An 8,839-nucleotide genomic window follows, 5' to 3' on the forward strand; every position below is an offset into this window, starting at 1 on the left:
GTGGGGCGGGCAGGGGGCGGTGCCAGCCCGCCCGGGCGGCCCCCAGCACCCCCCCGCCCACTTCCCGCTTTGCCCCGCGGCCCCCAGCGGGGGCACCGGCTGCTGCCGCCCCGGCCGTGGGCGAGCTGGGCGCCGCGGGGACCCGGCCCGCCGTGTGTCGTGAGTGTTCCCGTCCCCCCGTCCCCCCCTCCCCGCGGCCTCCCGCCCCGCTCCCCACGCCCCGGTGCTCACGCGAGAGCCATCCCCACGGCCACGCGTGGCGAGTGGGTGCCTCCGCGCTCTCCTGCAGCCTCCCGCAGCAGGGGCGGGGAGGATGGAGAGGGCAGCCGGGGGAGGGGGGAACCGGCAGCTCAAAACCTCCCAAACTGAATAAAATCCCAAGGCCAGTGCACGGCCCCACACTCCGGGAGTCCCCACACCCGGGAGAACCCAAACCCCGGCAGCCTTCCCGGCCAGGGCGTGCCGTGGAGCAGTCCCACTCTTGCAACATAATCTTCCCTTTGATTTGGTTAGTCCGGCTCTGAGAGCCGAAGGGCCTGCAGCAAATAAAAGCTATTATGTATGAGTAATGCTTTGCTCTTTATTTATACGCAGCAGCCGAATAACAAGAAGCTGTCTTGTAATTTCTTGCTGGGGTTGCTCGAGTACAGTCACAGGCGTAATGAGAAAGTTGGTCTCTGTGTCGTTGTTACAGCTTCTCGTGTCATGTATCATATCCTCTGCCAGAAAGAATAGGAATTCCAGGGTTGCAGAGAACAGCACTTCGTCAGGGTTTCAGTAAAAGGGGAGCGGTACGTACTTGTGCAGTAAAATACGTAAATACCTGCTTAAATTATTTGACAAATCATTCCTAGAGTTTGGATCAATTAAAACAAACCTGTGTATCGTTATCGTTATTATCATTCTTCTTATTATTATTACATTATGCCATCTAGCAGATTACTTGGGAACTGCAAGTAACCACAGTGACCGGCATCAGATTATTAAAAGCACTTGCCCGTTTGCTTAACATTTAAAAAATACCCCCTCGGTGGAGGGCAGCGTCGGCAGCGCCATCCCCTGAGGCTGCTCAGCCACAGCTGGTACCAGGGGATGCCTGAGCGCATCTATGCTTTCCAGAGGCCGGTGGTGGGTGTGGATCTGTAACGTGCCGCATTTCCTGTCTCTGGCGACTCTAGTGCAGCACTTTTGCAGCGTTAGGAAGGCTGTTGCTGGCCCAGAGAAGTGAATGTATTAATGATCCCATTTTCCAATGTGAAAACTGCAGTCAGAGAGTTGCATGGGCCGGGCGTGCACCGGTCAGCACATAGGAGCTGTTGCATGGCTGGGGCAAGCTGGCCAGGTCCCTTGGCATAAAGCCCAGCACCCACTGAGATGCCCGTTTGGGCTCAGCACCGTGCTGGACCAAGCCCTTCGCCCCTTGGCTGGACAATCACACTCAAAGAGTTGTGGTCAATGGCTCGACGTCCAAGTGGAGAGCAGTGACGAATGGCGTTCCTCAGGGGTTGGTGTTGGGACCGGCGCTGTTTCGCATCTTTGGGAACATGGACAGTGGGATCGAGTGCACCCTCAGCAAGTTCGACAATGACACCAAGCTGTGTGGCGCGGTCAACACGCTGGAGGGAAGGGATGGGCCATCCAGAGGGACCTGGACAGGCTGGAGAGGTGGGATGTGCAAACCTCATGAAGTTCAACAAGGCTAAGTGCAAGGTCCTGCACATGGGTCGGGGCAATCCCAAGCACAAATACAGGCTGGGCAGAGAATGGATTGAGAACAGGCCTGTGGAGAAGGACTTGGGGGTGTTAGTTGGTAAGAAGCTCAACATGACCCGTCAATGTGCACTTGCAGCCCAGAAAGCCAACCGTACCCTGGGCTGCATTGAAATAAGTATGACCAGCAGTTCGAGGGAGGTGATTCTCCCCCTCTACTCCACTCTTGTGGGACCCCCCCTGCAGTGCTGTGTCCAGCTCTGGGGCCCCCAACATCAGAAGGACATAGACCTGCTCGAGCGGGTCCAGAGGAGGCCACGAAGATGATCAGGGGGCTGGAGCACCTCCCTTATACAGCACACAGGCTGAGAGTTGGGGTTGTTCAGCCTGGAGAAGAGAAAGCTCCAGGGAGACCTTATAGCGGCCTTCCAGTACTTAAAGGGAAAACAGGTAAGGTGGGGACGGACTCTTGATAGGGAGTATAGTGATAGAACAAGGGGTAATGGTTTTAAACTGATAGGGGGTAGATTTACATTAGATGTAAGTAAAGAATTCTTCACTATGAGGGTGGTGAGACACTGGCACAGGTTGCCCAGAGAAGCTGTGGCTGCCCCCTCCCTGGAAGGGTTCAAGGCCAGGTTGGACGGGGCTTTGAGCAACCTGGTCTAGTGGAAGGTGTCCCTGCCCATGGCAGGGGGTTGGAACTAGATGATCTTTAAGGTCCCTTCCAACCCAAACCATTCTGTGATACTATGAAAGTCCCACTGGGACTCTGCAGGAGGGCAGGTGAGTGCCCAGCAGCAGCCCCGCCCAGCTGGGGGGTCCCTGCTTTTGGCCCTGCCTCGCCTGCCGCAGGCTGGGTGCCGGGCACCCACTGGGAGCCTCCGTGGTGTTGCGGGTGCGGAGGGCAGGAGGGGCTATGTGCCCCGCTGCAGCATGCTGCAGACAGCTCCTGCCAGCCTGCAGGACCATCCCCCTGCTACGGCAGGGAGAGACAGACTTTGGTTTGTACAGCTGATTCATTTCACCTCCACAAGCATCCATTGTACTTTTCCTTTGTCTTGCAAGATGAAAACAGAAGATGCTGCTGTGCACATAAAATAAATCCAACAGCACAAGGCAACATGTGACACCCACATGTGGTGTGGCACTCCTGCAGTGCCCACAGAGCTGCCTTCTCCCCTTGAGGTGTCCTGCTGAACCACTGTGCTGAGAGCCCACAGCTCCCAGCTCATGCCCCCAGACCCACGCCTGCCCCGTGCTCAGGGGCTGCCACCTCCCTGAACAGTGCCTGTGAGCTGCCAGGCCCAGAGCAACCCCGGCTGCTCCTGCGTGGGCACAGCAGCCTCTCCGTGGGAGAGGGAGTTGCCTTGCCAAAGCCGTGCCTGCCTGCAGCTGTGGGCAGAGGAGCCTGTCCTGGGTTTCAGGCTGGTGGCTCGTGTTTGTTCCAGGTGGGAAGGAGCAGGCAAGGAATCCCCCATGCCTCCCTGCAGCACTGCCTCCGGAGGGAGATTAGTACACAGACACTTCTGATAATGACTCCCACAGGGCTGTTTGCAGAGCCACACTGGGCTCTGCCATCCCGATTAAAGTGACCCATGTTTGGGAACAAAGACCTTAAATTTTCACAGCATGGCTCATACAGGCTGCTGAGCCCCGTGGCTGTCCAACAGCCCTTGGACATACCTGCCTGCAAACCCCAGCGGCATGTAAGGTGAGGAGCAGTTCTGTTTCTGCATTACCTTCTCAGGACAGAGGTTTCCTTATCAGCCCCTCAGAGACCCTCTGGGGGCTCCAGCTGGTGGCCGGGGAGCAGCAGCACCCCTGACATAGCTGCCTCGGGGCTGGCTGGAAGTGCAGCTGCAGGGAAAGGTGTCTTGTGGTTACAGCCCTGGTCAAGGTTGGAAACTGTCTCATCTCAGTTTCTCGCCATGCTTGCTCACCAGTTGATATGCCAGACCGTTGCAGCCTTCCTTGCTTCATCATTGGGTCCAGTTAGCTTCAGGACCATCTCTTTCCTGCTGTGCAGGAAGGAGCTTCTTCAGTTCTGGGCATGGAGAACAACCACATGCTTCAGCAACAGAAGAGCACATTGCAAATTGTGGTGGCTTGAGTCAGCAGTTCCCAAACAAAATGCTGACCCCTCCTAGCCCCATGCTGGGCTGAGGAGCTGTGCAGCAGTGTTTGGGTGAAGTCTGGCATCAGGGAGCTGCCCACTTAAGCTTGGGGTGCCTGCCCTAAGTGTGGGGCTATTCCTGTGACATTGGATGTCCGTATTTCACTGCCAGGAGGAGAAGCTGAGGCACAATGAGAGGGGAGTCTGCCCTGCGGGGCCAGGCCACGCTGCCTACTTCCCAGTGAGCACGAGGCTCCCTCCCCGCCTGCGAGGCCAGCAGCACCCGTGCTGTGTAGGACATGCATGCTGCGGGCTTATCTGCTCGGCCCAGTAGCCTGGGGGAAGCACAGCAGCCTGCTCTCTATTTATGCAATACCCCAGCAGCTACCGAGCATCACCTGCCTGCGTGTGCGCGCCTGGAAAGCTTGTGCGAGGCGTGGGAAAGTCTGTAAGATACCATCTCTCCCCCGCGGCCCAGCCTGCCCCGCTCCGGCAGCACGGTGAGTGCTGCACTTGGCCCTTGGCAGACCCCCCTCCCTGTCCCGCTCCATCCTGCTCCTCCCCTGGCCGCTCTGGTCTGTGCTGGAGCCCGTGGTTGCACCCCACCAGGAGCCTGTAGGCTCCGGGGTGCACGCTGCCCTGCTGGGGTGCAGGCAGGCGGGCAGCTGCCCACTGCCTCTGTTGGAGGGGGATGCCAGGCTGCCCTGCTACAGCATGGGGAGATGCCAGGGCCTGCCCGATGGCAGAGGGCAAAACCCCGCAGAGAGCAGCCCTGCTGCAGGGATGGCTTTTGTACTCAGCAGCTGGAACTGCAGCTGATGTGGGTCTCTGGTTGGGGAGAGTAGTGGGAAGAGGTGCTGGGAAAAGTTGATCTATGACAAGACCAAAATAATTAATGAGAATGTATTGATTTTGTCAGCATATGAAAACATCTCTGGCTTTCTCCTCTCAGATAGCAACAGAGCTCACTGTGCCGCAGCAGCCAAAGTGACACAGTCAAAGCGAAACTTTTCAAACCGGTATTTCAGTATTTTCCAAAACAAGGTATTTCAGAGGCTCTGTAACTATGCTAAGCGTTGAAGTTTCAACTCTTTGTTCCGAACTGGAACAAAGGAAATGCTGAACTGACAGGATTTGCCATGAAACTGAAAGGCTGAGCGGCACCAGGGCTGCATGGGCTATCAATGGGGACAGGCGAGGTGCCCCAGCCTCCAGCCCCGCCGGCCATCATCCAGGTCTCACCGGCAGTGGCTGCAGATGGCTGCTGCCAGGAGCTGGGGCGGCCTGAGATGAGTTGGCGGGGCAGGGGACAGCATGTCCTGCTCAGGGAGAAGGGTCCTTATCAGCCCTTAACGGATGCCTCATTCTGCCCCTGCTGTCCTCCTGCCTCTCCGAAGGGGAGCAGCACCCCATCCTGCCAGCTGCCCTGCCCTGGTAGGGCTCCGGGGGTCGGGGTTGGGGGCACAGACGATGCCGGGGCAGTGTAAGGACTGTGGGGACTCCATGCAGCAACGGTCCTGGATCCCCCTGGGTGCACTGAGGGTGATGCCAGTGCAGCTCGGGGTGCTGCAGCCCGGGGACAGCCCCAGGGCCGGGGCTGTGCTGCTCGGCGGGGCTGTGGTGGTGGCGGCACACCTCCGCCGCGGTTGTTTTTCAGTCACCAAGGGCGGCACACCCCGCTTCCTGCACAGGCGGCCCCGGCGCTTCCTGTGCCCGCAGCTATAATTAGAAGGGTAGCTGGCGGGCGGGGATGCAGAGCCCTCCCTCGGGGGTCACGGCACCCTTGCGGAGGTCTCACCAGGCCGGTGGGGCTGTGCCGGGCACCTGTCCTCCCGCCATGCTACCAACCAGGGGGAGCAGAGGTGGTGTTGGGGCGACATCCTCTGCTCGACGCCTCGTCCTGGGGGCTGCCACCATGGGGCCATCCCTGCCCATGTGGAGGGGGAGCCAGTGCAGGCAGCAGCAGGCAGCGGGGACAAGCCTGCCCAGGCAGAGCTGGTGCTCCGGGAGTTGGAGAAACGAGGAGCTGGGCTTCCTGCCCGGGCGCTTTGCACCTTCAAAGACACAGGCAGCTCCTCTAATTAACCTTCCCCCACGCTGCCAGGCAGGGAGGTGATTTTATCTTCATAGGGCTGGTAGAAGAAGAGGAGTCTAAAAAACTTGCCTGAGGGCCCTGGCAGGATCAGTGCCTTCTCAGGGCTCAACCTTGGCCAGGCAGCCCTACTTCAGAGCCTCCCTGGGGTGCTGTTCGTCCTAGACGCAACCGAGACTTTCACCAAAAAATGGGAGAGCTTGTGGAGCGGGGTTGCCCTGTTCCTATGGTTCCACCATGCTTCTGAGAACGGCTGGAAAGAAGGGTGTTCAAGCAGCTGCAGTTGTGCACAGAGCAAAATTGTCTTGGTGTTCTTGTAGGGGTGCTTTGTGGGGGGTTTCTTAATGGGTCTGCTTGTCAGGCTGAGGCTGGCAGTACCGCTGAATCGAGCATTGTGAGCCTACATGAATAATGAATAGCTGTCACATGAATATTTTAGAGACACAGTCCTGAGATCTCCCAGTGCTGCCTTAGAGGAAAACGAAGGAAAAGTTGTCCAGAAAGAACAATGTTTCCTTTAGGCAAAAATGCACTGGTGTCATTGGCTTTTGAAAAAGAGCTGCTGCTGCTAAATAATTCTCAGGATTTGCATCAAAAACTGGAGCAGTGGTTTGGCTCCAAGGCAGAAAAAGTTGGGAGGGAAGCCAGCCCTTTTGACACAAGTCGATGATTACAGTGTGGTAGAAGGACAGCAGATTGTCTATGCAATGGTTTTGCAAGAAGTCCCAAAGCAATGGCCACCCTCCAAAGAGCCGTCAGTGCTGGGCACTCAGTTAACACACTTCAAAGAAGTGGTGAGAAGTTTGGTGATGTGCAGGGGGTGCTTGCTCTCCCAGGACAGCATTGCACCTCAGCCCAAGCACTGCTGTCAGAGAGCTGAGTTGTAAAAACAAGGCCCGAAAGCAGTGAAAATTGTGTTCATTTTGCATGCTGTGGTAGCTGCTGCATCGTACGGGGGCGAGCTGCAAACCAACAGGTTTATCAGACTTTTCAGCAGCATGCCCCTCTCCTCCATGCTCTCCTTGGCTGTCTGCGTTCTTGGCATGCACACACAGGTGCCAAGCCACCTCTGTACAGCTCTTGTGACAGCATCTCTTCCTCGGTGGCCCTTTTCACTGTGGAATTAATCCACGCACAAATGTTTTCTAGGAGAAGTGAATTGTTGTGTTTAGGTAAAAGCCAGAAGAAGCCAATCTTGCTCAGGTAGGCACATCAGAGCAATAGGAGTGGGATGAGAAACATTGCAATTAGAAATAGGCAATTAAGACTCTGTCCAAGACTCTGATGTCTCTGTCACTCAGATCACCCAATCTGTATCTCCTTCAGCACTGCCCTGCTCAAAGTCATCCTCGCTGTGCTGCTGGCATCAGCAGGCAGAAATAATTCCTTAGTGTTTATGAAGCACCCAGAAATGTATCTGTTGCAAGAATGAGGGCAATTTGAGCATTTCTTCAGCAGCTCCCACAAAAATGCAGAAAATATCTGCAGTCACTGTCCCTGGAGTCTGGAAATGGGGAATGGTGTGAGAAAAAAAGTGCAATGTGTGGGAAAATCATCCCAACCAAAATGCACAGATCTTTGCTCTTCAGGTTACCCTCAAAACTCACCACCCCCAGCATGCACAGAGGGTTGCAGGCAGTGGAACAGCCTGAGCGTCCTTTTCCCACCGTGCCAGCAATTCTGCCCGTCCCCGAGTGTCTCTGTTTCCAGTTCATGCCACTGGCCGCGGCTGCCTGTGTCCCCTGGAGACCCATCAAGCTCTGTGCTGGATCCATACCGGTGGCTGTGATGCCAGCCGAGGACCCCGGTGGTGCCGAGGCCGTGCTGGCAGGGCTATGGTGATGGGATTATTGAAGAGTTTGGCCCCTGCTTGGGCAGCCTGGGAACAGCATCGCGTGTGCCTCAGCTCTGGGGTTAGAAGTGCTGCCAGACCCAAGGTGTGGAGAAAGGCCGGGCTGGCTGGCTGCTCTGGTTGATGATTATGCAGTGTAGAAGGAAGGTAACTTTTAACTGAAGTACAAAAGAAATACAATAATGAGCACTTATATTACTGCCTCAGTGCCCACATAAAGACCTGAGATGGTTTTATTAAAGATGACTTGATTAAAAATGAATTTACTAAATCACTGTGTGCTGTCTGCAGCCCACCAGCCTTCCACTGAAGCACCTCATGTAAATGAAAAGGTGAAAGCTAAGTCCCCTTTCATCTGTCTTATTGCCTTTAGGAATCAAAGGAGGAGCCGGGCTGAGCTGGCGGTGGTGGCAGAGCCTGGGATGAGCATGGCAAGTGTTCAGACGTACTTGGGAAATTTATGTTGTACGGTTGCCGGCTTTGAAAAGAAGAAGAAAGGAAGAACTGCGTCTTCCTAACGAGTGTTTATCATGGGGAGGTATCACATAGTGCTGAGCATGAGAAAAGACCACTCCTGCCCACGGGGTTTTGCACGCTGCTGTGCTGCTGGCGGCCAGCACCTGAAGTTAAGCTTTGCCTGACAGTGTAGGCAGTACCTGTGTTCTCCAAGGATTAGTCAGGTTATTCTCTGATTACAACTGATACACATTACAGAGTTATAGTCAAAAATGTCTGGCCTTAACCCAAGACCCATAAAGGAGAAATGGTTCATAAATCAGTTCACTGTGCAAGAACAGGTCGAGTTGTTTATTAATTTAACCTTCTCTCCTATCTTGACCTGGACCGGCTGCAACGGCTGCTGCCAAAACCCATTTGATGGTTCTCTGGCTGGGTGGGCAATATTCTCCATCCTGCAGAGATGCCCAGACTCTGGCTAGATTTTGGCTGCTACCTCATAGCACACCTTCCACTGCTGCATCCAGGATCCTTCTTTGTCACCGTCGTCCCTTGCATGCACTGTTTGCTGTGTTGGGATGATGGAGACCGGGGATGGGGATCCTGCATTGGG

Source organism: Strix aluco, chromosome 9, assembly GCF_031877795.1.
Source record: "Strix aluco isolate bStrAlu1 chromosome 9, bStrAlu1.hap1, whole genome shotgun sequence".
Taxonomy (NCBI): Eukaryota; Metazoa; Chordata; class Aves; order Strigiformes; family Strigidae; genus Strix; species Strix aluco.